The 13,927-nt window shown below is 52.3% G+C and overlaps 1 long non-coding RNA gene across 1 annotated transcript in view; it reads left to right on the top strand.

Moving 5' to 3' along the window:
• Positions 1–2: 2 nt before the first annotated feature.
• LOC308470701 overlaps positions 3–13,927 on the top strand; it is a 26,806-nt gene continuing 12,881 nt past the window's right edge. Inside the window, exons 1-2 of the long non-coding RNA XR_013982572.1 lie at positions 3–154; positions 11,635–11,771. This is a non-coding gene — a long non-coding RNA (uncharacterized lncRNA). The remainder of the gene's footprint in view (positions 155–11,634; positions 11,772–13,927) is intronic.

Consider the following 13,927-nt stretch of genomic DNA (forward strand, 5'->3'; position numbering starts at 1 on the left):
CGGAAATTCAGAGCGCGGCCACAGGAGGAAGCACGTGACGGAATGCGCCTCTCCTGCCTTGGCCAGGTGGGCTGCGGAACTCTATGGTGCATCCTCCGCGAAAAAGGGGTATCGATTCTTCCCCCAGCTGCATGGGAAGCATTGATAAGTAAAGGTAGCTACGATCATGGGCGTAGCCAAGGGGGCGGGGCAGACCCCCCCCCCAAATAAATCAAAATCAATAGAAATCTGAGGTTCTGCCTCTCCGTAACTAAAATCCTGGCTACACCTATGGCTACGGTGATGGGGAATAACCACACTTGCCCAGCCCTGAGTTGTATTCTGTTCAACAGTGAGTGGACAATTGACTGTCCACGTGCAGCAGCAGCCCTGTCTCGTAATAGGGCTTTAATCCACCCTGGTCCATACTAATTCTTCTTTATCGCAAACTAAGCCATATGATTTGCAGACAGCATGCATGAATTCCCTTGCTAGGAACAAAATAGATTTGTTTTCTCGTACACCACTAGATGTGAAACGTAAATGTGGAGCCCTACAATACAGAAGTGCAAATTGCATGTTGTTGTCACTGCCTTGCCGTGGTGAAGGGGCTTGAATAACTCAAGAGAAGCTATGAGCTATGCCGTGCAGGGCCACCCAAGATGGACAGGGCATAGTGGAGAGTTTTGACCAAACGTGATCCACCTGGAGAAGGAACCAGCAAGCCACTCCAGTATCCCTGCCAAGAAAACTCCATGGACAAAGACAACAGGCACATTGTTGCGGCGGTGGTTATTATTACTATTATTATTATTGTACCCCACCCATCTGACTGGGTTGCCCCAGGCACTCTGAGCAGCTTCCAGCATACAGTGGTACCTCGGGTTACATACACTTCAGGTTACAGACTCCGCTAACCCAGAAATAGTACCTCGGGTTAAGAACTTTTCTTCAGGATGAGAACAGAAATTGTGCTCCTGCGGCGCAGCAGCAGCGGGAGGCCCCATTAGCTAAAGTGGTGCTTCAGGTTAAGAACAGTTTCAGGTTAAGAACAGACCTCCGGAACGAATTAAGTACTTAACCTGAGGTACCACTGTATACAAAAACATCAAACTTCCCTATACAGGGCTGCCTTCAGATGTCTTCAAAAGGTTGTATAGTTACTTATCTTCTTGACATCTGATGGGAGGGGGTTCCACAGGGTGGGCGCCACTACCAAGAAGTCCCTCTGGCTAGTTAATGATTAATACAGCCTCTTTCCTCTTCCATTGCTTTCTACCTTAACATTAGCTAGATAAGTGTGCTGCTAAGGGAAACCGCCAGGTGTAAGAAATGTTTAGACTGGATCACTGTTGTGTGTGATAGAGGACCTTGGTGTGACACCTGAGGATGCCAAGCCCTAAGAGTTACTTGTCTAGTAATATAAACTAAATACAGGGGTACCTCGGGTTAAGTACTTAATTCGTTCCGGAGTTCCGTTCTTAACCTGAAACTGTTCTTAACCTGAAGCACCACTTTAGCTAATGCTGTTGCACCGCCGGAGCACGATCTCTGTTCTCATCCTGAAGCAAAGTTCTTAACCCGAGGTAATATTTCTGGGTTAGCGGAGTCTGTAACCTGAAGTGTATGTAACCCGAGGTACCACTGTAGTGCCTTCTGAATTGGGTGCAAAATGCTGTCCAATCACAGTCAGTTTCATAAAACATTTAACGTTATATAACCTTTATAATGTCAAACAGGAAACACTTATTACATTTTTGTTCCACCATTCCGCCTTCAGGAGGTATGGATGTTTCTCTCTCATCCCTCATTTTACCTTGATAAAATCCTTGTGAGATAGTTTAGACTGAGAGATGGTGGTTGGTTCAAGGTTATTCAGTGAGTTTCATGGCCAAGCGAGGGATTTGAAGCTGGGTCTCCCACATCCTTGTCTGACACACTGATTTTTCCATAGACTCTGAAATATACTCAGAGTCGCAAAGTGATTTCATGCTCTTTATTCAGCTCATAGTGGTGAGGAGGAATGAATAAATGTCCCCTCACAGTATCTGCTTTATATACATTATTTACACAATGGGCTGCACATGATTGGCTAATTCTGGAATTCTACTGTAAGCCAATCAGGTTGTGGATTCACTTCTATCTGGAGCAGGATTGGGTGGTTCCTGCCAACCAATCATACTGCTGCATTGTTCTAGGACCAATCAGACTGCTGCATTCTGAATCCTATTGTTCTAGGACCAATCAGACTGCTGCCTTTTGGATCCTATTGTTCTAGGACCAATCAGACTGCTACAGTTTGGATCCTATTCAACTCAGTACATAACACCCCTCCCCTCTAAGTTCCAGTCCTGCCCGGGAGGTCGCATTCATAGTCCTCAAGGTATGCCGGCGGCCTACGTGTGCGTTGTGGCCTGGGGTGTTCCCTGGTCCGGGCTCCGGGTTCTGGCTCGTGTTCCAAGGATGCTGGCTGTGATGCGGCTGTTTGGTCTGGTGCAACCGGCTCGCTCAGTCGTGGTTCTGGTTCCGGTGTCCTTTCGGCCTCACGGGTCCTCTCTGTATTTACTGATTCTGCCTCTCCTGCTGGCCCCTCCTGCTCTATGGGCCTCACTGCCCCGCTGTTCCCTTGGGACTCCTCTGACCTGTCCTCCTCCTGGTTTTCTCCCGGGAATCGTCGCCGTATCTGGTCGCAGTGGCGGCGCCAGCATTGCCCCCCATCCGTTAGCACCTCGTACGACACGGGGCCAGTGACCCTGGTGATTGTGGCGGGTACCCATGCTGGGCCTGCCCCAAAATTCTTTGCGTACACTGGGTCCTGGGCCTCGAAGGTCCGGGGGTTCCTGCCTTCCCCCACCACTACCTCATCCTGAGCTCTATCGGGGTGAAGGCGGTCCAATCTGATTGCAAGGCGCCGACCCATTAGTAGTTCAGCGGGGCTCCGGCCAGTCGTTGAGCTGGGGGTGCTGTGCTGTGCTAGAAGGAATGTGGCAAGGCGGTACTCCCAGTCCCCTTGCGTCATGCGGCGAAGGGTGTCCTTGGTGGTCCGCACCATGCGTTCTGCTTGGCCATTGGTGGCAGGGTGGAACGGCGCCGAACGGATGTGGCGGATGGCGTTCTGCGCTGTGAAGGTTTGGAATTCTCCTGACGTAAATGCAGTCCCGTTGTCTGAGACGAGAGTGTCAGGGAGCCCGTGGGTTGCAAACAGCCTGCGTAGTACCCGGATGGCTGCGGACGTGGAAGTGGACGGTACCAGTGCGACTTCCAGCCATTTGGTGTAGGAGTCCACCACTATGAAGAATGTTTTCCCCTGAAAGGGGCCAGCGAAATCCACATGCAGGCGTGACCATGGTGCTCGGGCGGACTCCCAGGACTGGACTGGAGCCCTTGGGGGATCTGGGCGGGATTCTTGGCAGGCCTGGCAGTGTTTGACCCAGGCCTCTATCTCTCCATCGATCCCCGGCCACCACACATAACTCCTGGCAAGGGCCTTCATTCTTACTACCCCTGGATGTGTCTCGTGTAGGGCTGTGAGGACCCTTTTGCAGAGGGGCTGGGGAACAACGACTCTGCTTCCCCATAACAGGCACCCCTTGTGGGCCGACAGTTCATGTTTGCGGGTTGTGTAGCCGGCGAATTCTGGCCCGGGGCTGCTGCTGGGCCATCCCCTCCACACCCAGTCCAGGACCCGGGAGATGACCCTATCTTTCTTGGAATGGTGTGCAACTTCTTGTGCCTGAATGGGGCGGTCGGGAAGCAGCTCCAGGCTCATAACCTCTTGTGCAGGTGCTGGGTCAGGGCCTGTTTCCGGTAGTGGTAGCCTGCTGAGGGCGTCCGCATGGCCCATCGCCTTCCCAGGTCGGTGAATCAGTGCATACTGGTAGCTGGCAAGGAAAATTGACCACCTGAGGACGCGAGGAGACAGCACTTGGGGGGTCTGCTTTTCGGGGGCAAACAAGCCAAGCAACGGCTTGTGGTCAGTCACCACGGTGAAGGGCCGCCCGTACAAGAAATCATGGAATTTTTTTACTCCCTTTACGATTGCCAGACCCTCCTTGTCGATTTGCGAGTAGTTCCGCTCGGTTGTGTTGAGTGTCTGGGAAAAGTACGCCACCGGTACCTCTCTTCCATCCGGGAGTTGGTGCCCCAGGACAGCTCCAATGCCATAGGGTGAGGCGTCGCATGCTAGCACCACCGGCAGCCTCTCGTCGAAGTGTGCCAAGACCGAGTTTGAGACAAGCAAGTCCTTGACTGCCTGGAATGCGGCCTCCTGGCGCTGGCCCCACACCCAAGGGGCCCGCTTGTCCAGGAGTCTGTGTAGGGGCTCCGCTACCGCCGCCTTGTGGGGAAGGAAGGAATGGTAAAAGTTCAATAGTCCCAAGAAGGCCTGAAGTTCAGTCTTGCTCTTGGGCGCTGGGGCATCACAAATGGCCCGTACCTTGTCCCCAGTCGGGTGGACCCCTTCTGCGTCCACCATAAATCCCAGAAAGTCCACCTGAGGCACTCCTAGTAGACATTTTTCCCGCTTCACCTTGAGACCCGCCGTCTGGAAACGGTGCAGAACGGTGCGGAGGCGGTCCTCAAACTCCTCTGGTGTGGGGCCGGCAATCAACACATCATCGAAGAAGGGGGTGACGCCAGGAATCCCTTTAAGGAGAGAGTCCATTATATTCTGGAATATGCCTGGTGCCACGCTGACACCGAATTGCAGCCGCTTTACCCTGAACGCTCCTCTGTGCGTCACAATCGTCTGTGCCTCTGCTGTGGCCTCATCTACTGGCAGCTGTTGATATGCTTGGGCCAAGTCCAGCTTGCCAAAAATTTTCGACCCAGCCAGGGTGGCAAGGACATGGCTGACCACTGGCACTGGGTATGCGTGGGCCGTGAGGGCCTTGTTTATGGTACATTTGTAGTCTGCGCAGATGCGGACTGAACCATTAGGCTTGACGGGTGTGACGATTGGGGTTTCCCAGGGAGCATTAGGCACCGGCTCCAGCACTCCTTGCTCTACGAGTCGGTCCAATTCCTCGTCTATACGGGGTTTCAAGGCGAACGGGACCCGGCGGGCCTTGAGCCTGACCGGTCGTACTGCGGGGTCAAGCTGTAGCGCAATGGGGGGGCCCGTATACTGTCCCAATTTCCCATCGAAAACCCCTGGAAATTCCTTGCATATGGCGTCCACGTCCACTTGTAAGCTAGTGTGGTTCACCCCGGTGACAGCTAGCCCCAGTGGTCCAAACCATGCCAATCCCAGTAAGCTAATGTAGGGGCCCTTGACCACAAGCAAGTCCAGTTGCCGCGTCCGCCCTCGGTATTGCACCCTGAAGGTCCCCACCCCCATTGTGGGGACCTTACGTTTCTGGAAGTCCCGGAGGGTGAATGGGGCCGGCCTGAGTTTGGGACCCCCAGTGGGACACAGTTTCCTTAAGGTCCTTGCCGAGATTATGGATAGAGTTGAACCCGTGTCAAGCTCCATGCGGCATGGGGCCCCCTCTATCTGTACCTCTACATAAATTTTCTCTACGTTGGGGTGGGGCAACTGGTATACCTGGAAGTCCGTGAGCTCCGTCGAGTTGCCTTGGTGCGTTGGGCCCCGGGACCTGGGGCTCTTGGATTGGTCATCTGATGCCTGGTGTCGGGTGGGCCGAGCCCGACACACCCGGGCGATGTGTCCCGATTTTCTGCACTGCCTGCACTCTGCGTTGCGGAAACGGCAGGTCCTCCTCTCGTGACTCTCCCCGCAGCTTGCGCAGTTCCCTCCTTCTCGTCGAGGCAGCTGTGGTCTGTGCGCTGCTTGAGTGCGCTGCTGTACTCGGTGCACCTCCTCCCTGTCGGATCCTGAGTCGTCGGTGAGGTCTTCATGGTGGACCCTCGGTTGGGATGGCAGGCTCGGCCGTGCCTCTTGGGTCGACCTCTCGGCAGCTTCTGTTGCCAGGGCCTCCTCCAGAGCGACCTGGAACGTTAGGTCCTTCTTAGCGTAGAGGCGCCGTTGCAGCTTCTCATCCTTCAGGCCACCGACGAGGCGGTCACGAAGCATGTTCTCCAGCTCTGAGAAGTTGCAGAACCGGGCGGCTTGGCGGAGAGACCCAGTTATGGTTTCCCCAGGGGCTTGCCGCTTTGCGTAGAAGGCATTTCGACGAGCCACCACTGAGGGCTGCGGCGAAAAGTGCCCCTTCAGCTGTTCCATTATTGTTTTGTATGGAACAGTAGCGACGTCTTCAGGCGCAAGGAGAGCCCGGGCGATTTCAAACGTCTCCTCTCCGCAGACGCTGAAGAATATCGCCCTCTTCTTGGCGTCTTCTTCGTCGGTGACCCCTTTGGCTTCTAGGAGGAAGGTGAAACGGGAGGCGTATGCTTCCCAGTCTCCAGATGCTGGGTTGAATGGCGAGAAGCTGCTGTTGGCTGCCATTCTGAGTTCCTTGTGCCCCGGAGCTGAAGCCTGGATACACGGTGCGAGGCAGCGGTGCGGCAGTTGGCGGTGCTGCGGTGCTGTGTGTGGCAGTCAGCTCAGCGGAATCCCATCCTCGTCGCCAGTGAAATATACTCAGAGTCGCAAAGTGATTTCATGCTCTTTATTCAGCTCATAGTGGTGAGGAGGAATGAATAAATGTCCCCTCACAGTATCTGCTTTATATACATTATTTACACAATGGGCTGCACATGATTGGCTAATTCTGGAATTCTACTGTAAGCCAATCAGGTTGTGGATTCACTTCTATCTGGAGCAGGATTGGGTGGTTCCTGCCAACCAATCATACTGCTGCATTGTTCTAGGACCAATCAGACTGCTGCATTCTGAATCCTATTGTTCTAGGACCAATCAGACTGCTGCCTTTTGGATCCTATTGTTCTAGGACCAATCAGACTGCTACAGTTTGGATCCTATTCAACTCAGTACATAACACCCCTCCCCTCTAAGTTCCAGTCCTGCCCGGGAGGTCGCATTCATAGTCCTCAAGGTATGCCGGCGGCCTACGTGTGCGTTGTGGCCTGGGGTGTTCCCTGGTCCGGGCTCCGGGTTCTGGCTCGTGTTCCAAGGATGCTGGCTGTGATGCGGCTGTTTGGTCTGGTGCAACCGGCTCGCTCAGTCGTGGTTCTGGTTCCGGTGTCCTTTCGGCCTCACGGGTCCTCTCTGTATTTACTGATTCTGCCTCTCCTGCTGGCCCCTCCTGCTCTATGGGCCTCACTGCCCCGCTGTTCCCTTGGGACTCCTCTGACCTGTCCTCCTCCTGGTTTTCTCCCGGGAATCGTCGCCGTATCTGGTCGCAGTGGCGGCGCCAGCATTGCCCCCCATCCGTTAGCACCTCGTACGACACGGGGCCAGTGACCCTGGTGATTGTGGCGGGTACCCATGCTGGGCCTGCCCCAAAATTCTTTGCGTACACTGGGTCCTGGGCCTCGAAGGTCCGGGGGTTCCTGCCTTCCCCCACCACTACCTCATCCTGAGCTCTATCGGGGTGAAGGCGGTCCAATCTGATTGCAAGGCGCCGACCCATTAGTAGTTCAGCGGGGCTCCGGCCAGTCGTTGAGCTGGGGGTGCTGTGCTGTGCTAGAAGGAATGTGGCAAGGCGGTACTCCCAGTCCCCTTGCGTCATGCGGCGAAGGGTGTCCTTGGTGGTCCGCACCATGCGTTCTGCTTGGCCATTGGTGGCAGGGTGGAACGGCGCCGAACGGATGTGGCGGATGGCGTTCTGCGCTGTGAAGGTTTGGAATTCTCCTGACGTAAATGCAGTCCCGTTGTCTGAGACGAGAGTGTCAGGGAGCCCGTGGGTTGCAAACAGCCTGCGTAGTACCCGGATGGCTGCGGACGTGGAAGTGGACGGTACCAGTGCGACTTCCAGCCATTTGGTGTAGGAGTCCACCACTATGAAGAATGTTTTCCCCTGAAAGGGGCCAGCGAAATCCACATGCAGGCGTGACCATGGTGCTCGGGCGGACTCCCAGGACTGGACTGGAGCCCTTGGGGGATCTGGGCGGGATTCTTGGCAGGCCTGGCAGTGTTTGACCCAGGCCTCTATCTCTCCATCGATCCCCGGCCACCACACATAACTCCTGGCAAGGGCCTTCATTCTTACTACCCCTGGATGTGTCTCGTGTAGGGCTGTGAGGACCCTTTTGCAGAGGGGCTGGGGAACAACGACTCTGCTTCCCCATAACAGGCACCCCTTGTGGGCCGACAGTTCATGTTTGCGGGTTGTGTAGCCGGCGAATTCTGGCCCGGGGCTGCTGCTGGGCCATCCCCTCCACACCCAGTCCAGGACCCGGGAGATGACCCTATCTTTCTTGGAATGGTGTGCAACTTCTTGTGCCTGAATGGGGCGGTCGGGAAGCAGCTCCAGGCTCATAACCTCTTGTGCAGGTGCTGGGTCAGGGCCTGTTTCCGGTAGTGGTAGCCTGCTGAGGGCGTCCGCATGGCCCATCGCCTTCCCAGGTCGGTGAATCAGTGCATACTGGTAGCTGGCAAGGAAAATTGACCACCTGAGGACGCGAGGAGACAGCACTTGGGGGGTCTGCTTTTCGGGGGCAAACAAGCCAAGCAACGGCTTGTGGTCAGTCACCACGGTGAAGGGCCGCCCGTACAAGAAATCATGGAATTTTTTTACTCCCTTTACGATTGCCAGACCCTCCTTGTCGATTTGCGAGTAGTTCCGCTCGGTTGTGTTGAGTGTCTGGGAAAAGTACGCCACCGGTACCTCTCTTCCATCCGGGAGTTGGTGCCCCAGGACAGCTCCAATGCCATAGGGTGAGGCGTCGCATGCTAGCACCACCGGCAGCCTCTCGTCGAAGTGTGCCAAGACCGAGTTTGAGACAAGCAAGTCCTTGACTGCCTGGAATGCGGCCTCCTGGCGCTGGCCCCACACCCAAGGGGCCCGCTTGTCCAGGAGTCTGTGTAGGGGCTCCGCTACCGCCGCCTTGTGGGGAAGGAAGGAATGGTAAAAGTTCAATAGTCCCAAGAAGGCCTGAAGTTCAGTCTTGCTCTTGGGCGCTGGGGCATCACAAATGGCCCGTACCTTGTCCCCAGTCGGGTGGACCCCTTCTGCGTCCACCATAAATCCCAGAAAGTCCACCTGAGGCACTCCTAGTAGACATTTTTCCCGCTTCACCTTGAGACCCGCCGTCTGGAAACGGTGCAGAACGGTGCGGAGGCGGTCCTCAAACTCCTCTGGTGTGGGGCCGGCAATCAACACATCATCGAAGAAGGGGGTGACGCCAGGAATCCCTTTAAGGAGAGAGTCCATTATATTCTGGAATATGCCTGGTGCCACGCTGACACCGAATTGCAGCCGCTTTACCCTGAACGCTCCTCTGTGCGTCACAATCGTCTGTGCCTCTGCTGTGGCCTCATCTACTGGCAGCTGTTGATATGCTTGGGCCAAGTCCAGCTTGCCAAAAATTTTCGACCCAGCCAGGGTGGCAAGGACATGGCTGACCACTGGCACTGGGTATGCGTGGGCCGTGAGGGCCTTGTTTATGGTACATTTGTAGTCTGCGCAGATGCGGACTGAACCATTAGGCTTGACGGGTGTGACGATTGGGGTTTCCCAGGGAGCATTAGGCACCGGCTCCAGCACTCCTTGCTCTACGAGTCGGTCCAATTCCTCGTCTATACGGGGTTTCAAGGCGAACGGGACCCGGCGGGCCTTGAGCCTGACCGGTCGTACTGCGGGGTCAAGCTGTAGCGCAATGGGGGGGCCCGTATACTGTCCCAATTTCCCATCGAAAACCCCTGGAAATTCCTTGCATATGGCGTCCACGTCCACTTGTAAGCTAGTGTGGTTCACCCCGGTGACAGCTAGCCCCAGTGGTCCAAACCATGCCAATCCCAGTAAGCTAATGTAGGGGCCCTTGACCACAAGCAAGTCCAGTTGCCGCGTCCGCCCTCGGTATTGCACCCTGAAGGTCCCCACCCCCATTGTGGGGACCTTACGTTTCTGGAAGTCCCGGAGGGTGAATGGGGCCGGCCTGAGTTTGGGACCCCCAGTGGGACACAGTTTCCTTAAGGTCCTTGCCGAGATTATGGATAGAGTTGAACCCGTGTCAAGCTCCATGCGGCATGGGGCCCCCTCTATCTGTACCTCTACATAAATTTTCTCTACGTTGGGGTGGGGCAACTGGTATACCTGGAAGTCCGTGAGCTCCGTCGAGTTGCCTTGGTGCGTTGGGCCCCGGGACCTGGGGCTCTTGGATTGGTCATCTGATGCCTGGTGTCGGGTGGGCCGAGCCCGACACACCCGGGCGATGTGTCCCGATTTTCTGCACTGCCTGCACTCTGCGTTGCGGAAACGGCAGGTCCTCCTCTCGTGACTCTCCCCGCAGCTTGCGCAGTTCCCTCCTTCTCGTCGAGGCAGCTGTGGTCTGTGCGCTGCTTGAGTGCGCTGCTGTACTCGGTGCACCTCCTCCCTGTCGGATCCTGAGTCGTCGGTGAGGTCTTCATGGTGGACCCTCGGTTGGGATGGCAGGCTCGGCCGTGCCTCTTGGGTCGACCTCTCGGCAGCTTCTGTTGCCAGGGCCTCCTCCAGAGCGACCTGGAACGTTAGGTCCTTCTTAGCGTAGAGGCGCCGTTGCAGCTTCTCATCCTTCAGGCCACCGACGAGGCGGTCACGAAGCATGTTCTCCAGCTCTGAGAAGTTGCAGAACCGGGCGGCTTGGCGGAGAGACCCAGTTATGGTTTCCCCAGGGGCTTGCCGCTTTGCGTAGAAGGCATTTCGACGAGCCACCACTGAGGGCTGCGGCGAAAAGTGCCCCTTCAGCTGTTCCATTATTGTTTTGTATGGAACAGTAGCGACGTCTTCAGGCGCAAGGAGAGCCCGGGCGATTTCAAACGTCTCCTCTCCGCAGACGCTGAAGAATATCGCCCTCTTCTTGGCGTCTTCTTCGTCGGTGACCCCTTTGGCTTCTAGGAGGAAGGTGAAACGGGAGGCGTATGCTTCCCAGTCTCCAGATGCTGGGTTGAATGGCGAGAAGCTGCTGTTGGCTGCCATTCTGAGTTCCTTGTGCCCCGGAGCTGAAGCCTGGATACACGGTGCGAGGCAGCGGTGCGGCAGTTGGCGGTGCTGCGGTGCTGTGTGTGGCAGTCAGCTCAGCGGAATCCCATCCTCGTCGCCAGTGAAATATACTCAGAGTCGCAAAGTGATTTCATGCTCTTTATTCAGCTCATAGTGGTGAGGAGGAATGAATAAATGTCCCCTCACAGTATCTGCTTTATATACATTATTTACACAATGGGCTGCACATGATTGGCTAATTCTGGAATTCTACTGTAAGCCAATCAGGTTGTGGATTCACTTCTATCTGGAGCAGGATTGGGTGGTTCCTGCCAACCAATCATACTGCTGCATTGTTCTAGGACCAATCAGACTGCTGCATTCTGAATCCTATTGTTCTAGGACCAATCAGACTGCTGCCTTTTGGATCCTATTGTTCTAGGACCAATCAGACTGCTACAGTTTGGATCCTATTCAACTCAGTACATAACAGACTCACTAGCTCCGCACGTCAAATGTTAATGGTAAAACTGAAGGTCGAGATATAGCTGGAATCTTTTCTGGTCAACAACCCTTTATGGATGCTAATCTGAGTCATTGCTGTTCCACAGTCATCTGGAACAGTACTTTGGAAAGCAGAATACTATTTATTACTTTGAAATTTTCTTCACAGCTCGTTCAGCAGAGCCAAGCCCCCACCCCCCAGTTGTACATACGGCTACATTTGTACTGTAAATCATGTTGTTTCCAAAGAGGTATCCAGCCTGATTCCGTGCATGTTTAGTTGGAAAGAAGTCCATTTACTTTCAAGTAAGTAGTAGCATTCTCTGTGATACTGCAGTATTCGCTCAATATTCAAGTTGACAAAATCATATACATATCAACACACTAGACTTCTTGTCTATCCCGTTGTATATTCCTTTTTTTACGAATGAATGTACTTTTTTTATTGTATATTTCTTTACATTTTATCTAATACATTCCTATATCAATATGTGCTCTTATTCTTATTTCTCAACTCAGTCTCACTCCAACGTCAATCAAATGCTAGCATAGATAACAAACCTTTACTGTATTTTTGAACATATCTTTTATATCTATCCCACTTTTCCATAAATTTTTGTTTTGAATTGCCTCTCAGGGTATTTGTTAACTGCGCCATTTGTTTTTGTTTTTTCTCTTTGTTCTTTTTTTGTTTGTTTGTTTGTTTCATTTTTTTCCTAGGTATATAAAATTTGTATATAATTTTTGTATACATGTTGGAAATTATATTATAGTAAGTCCTGTAATGTAATATAACAACGTTTACCGATGTAATATAAGAATGTTAACAAATAGATAAAATGCAAATACAATATATATATATATATATATATATATATATATATATTCAAGTTGACATAGCTGTTGTCCTGCCCCCAAATCTGGCTTCCTTAGTCACAGCTACCTCTTTTTTTCTTCTTCTTTTTGGTCATCAGTTACATGTTGAAGGATTTTTTGTTCCCAGGACAAACCATGCCTTTAGAAGTCTATTTTTATTAAAGACCTTGAAGCCATAAATAAATACTTCCTAAAAGGTCTGCTAGATAAGCCACTCACAGAAAGAAAAAACAAGGCTATATTTATCTGCCTAAAATAGACCATATTTTCCCTTTCATCTTCTCTTGAAGTCATTGATCTGCAGAATTGCCAATTATTCAAGATTTCAGCATGAATGATAGGAAATGTGCCCCAGCACAAATGTTGCTAGTTCTGTCTGTTCTCCCTTAATTTAATAGCCAAGAAGAGCATAAAAACATGACCTAGGTTTATTTCAAGACAAGCTGTTGCAATCCACTACTTGTTATGCCACAATATGTGGGTTTTTACAACACTGAGTATAATGCAAAAATTATATTCTTTATAATTTCAAGTGTGTTCTGATTTCTCACTAAACTGATACAGTGGTACCTTGGGTTACATACGCTTCAGGTTACAGACGCTTCAGGTTACAGACTCCGCTAACCCAGAAATAGTACCTCAGGTTAAGAACTTTGCTTCAGGATGAGAACAGAAATTGTGCTCCGGCGGCGCAGCAGCAGCAGGAGGCCCCATTAGCTAAAGTGCTTCTTCAGGTTAAGAACACTTTCGGGTTAAGAACGGACCTCCAGAATGAATTAAGTTCTTAACCCGAGGTACCACTGTACACAGTTGTCTAGTATTGAATCCTTCATGGCACTTCCTCAGTAACATATTGCAATAAAAAGAGTTTCCATGAAGTTGGGATAAAGGGCAACACAAAATGGCACCGTGTGGTGGCTTCCTGAGGAGGATGAGCAAGATCTACTGCCTCTGAACTTGGAGGGGATGTAATAATACAGAGCCATCATGACTAGTAGCCATTGATAGCTTTTCCCACTGATGTATAAAAAAACCCCAAACCCTTTTTAAAGCCATCCCTGTTTGTGGCTATTGCCAGATCTTGTGACAGCATATTCTGCAGTTCGGCCATGCACTGTGTGAAGATGTATGTCCTTTGTCCTGATCTCCCATCATTCAGCTTTTGTTGGATGACCCCCAAGTTTTGGCACAGTGGTACCTCGGGTTAAGAACTTAATTCGTTCCGGAGGTCCGTTCTTAACCTGAAACTGTTCTTAACCTGAAGCACCACTTTAGCTAATGGGGCCTCCCGCTGCTGCCACGCCGCCAGAGCACGATTTCTGTTCTCATCTTGAAACAAAGTTCTTAACCCAAGGTACTATTTCTGGGGTAGCAGAGTCTGTAACCTGAAGCGTATGTAACCCAAGGTACCACTGTATTATTAAAGAGGGAGAAAAACTTACCCACTTCCCCCACACCATTGTTCTATAAACTTCTTGTAATGTCCTCCCTTACTCAGTAGAATCAGAGATGGAAGGGACCATGTGGGTCATCTAGCCCAACCCCCTACAATGCAGGATTTATTTATTTTTTACCAAGGTGGGGCT

This window comes from Podarcis pityusensis (assembly GCF_964106645.2).
Source record: "Podarcis pityusensis genome assembly, chromosome: 2".
In the NCBI taxonomy this organism is placed as follows: Eukaryota; Metazoa; Chordata; class Lepidosauria; order Squamata; family Lacertidae; genus Podarcis; species Podarcis pityusensis.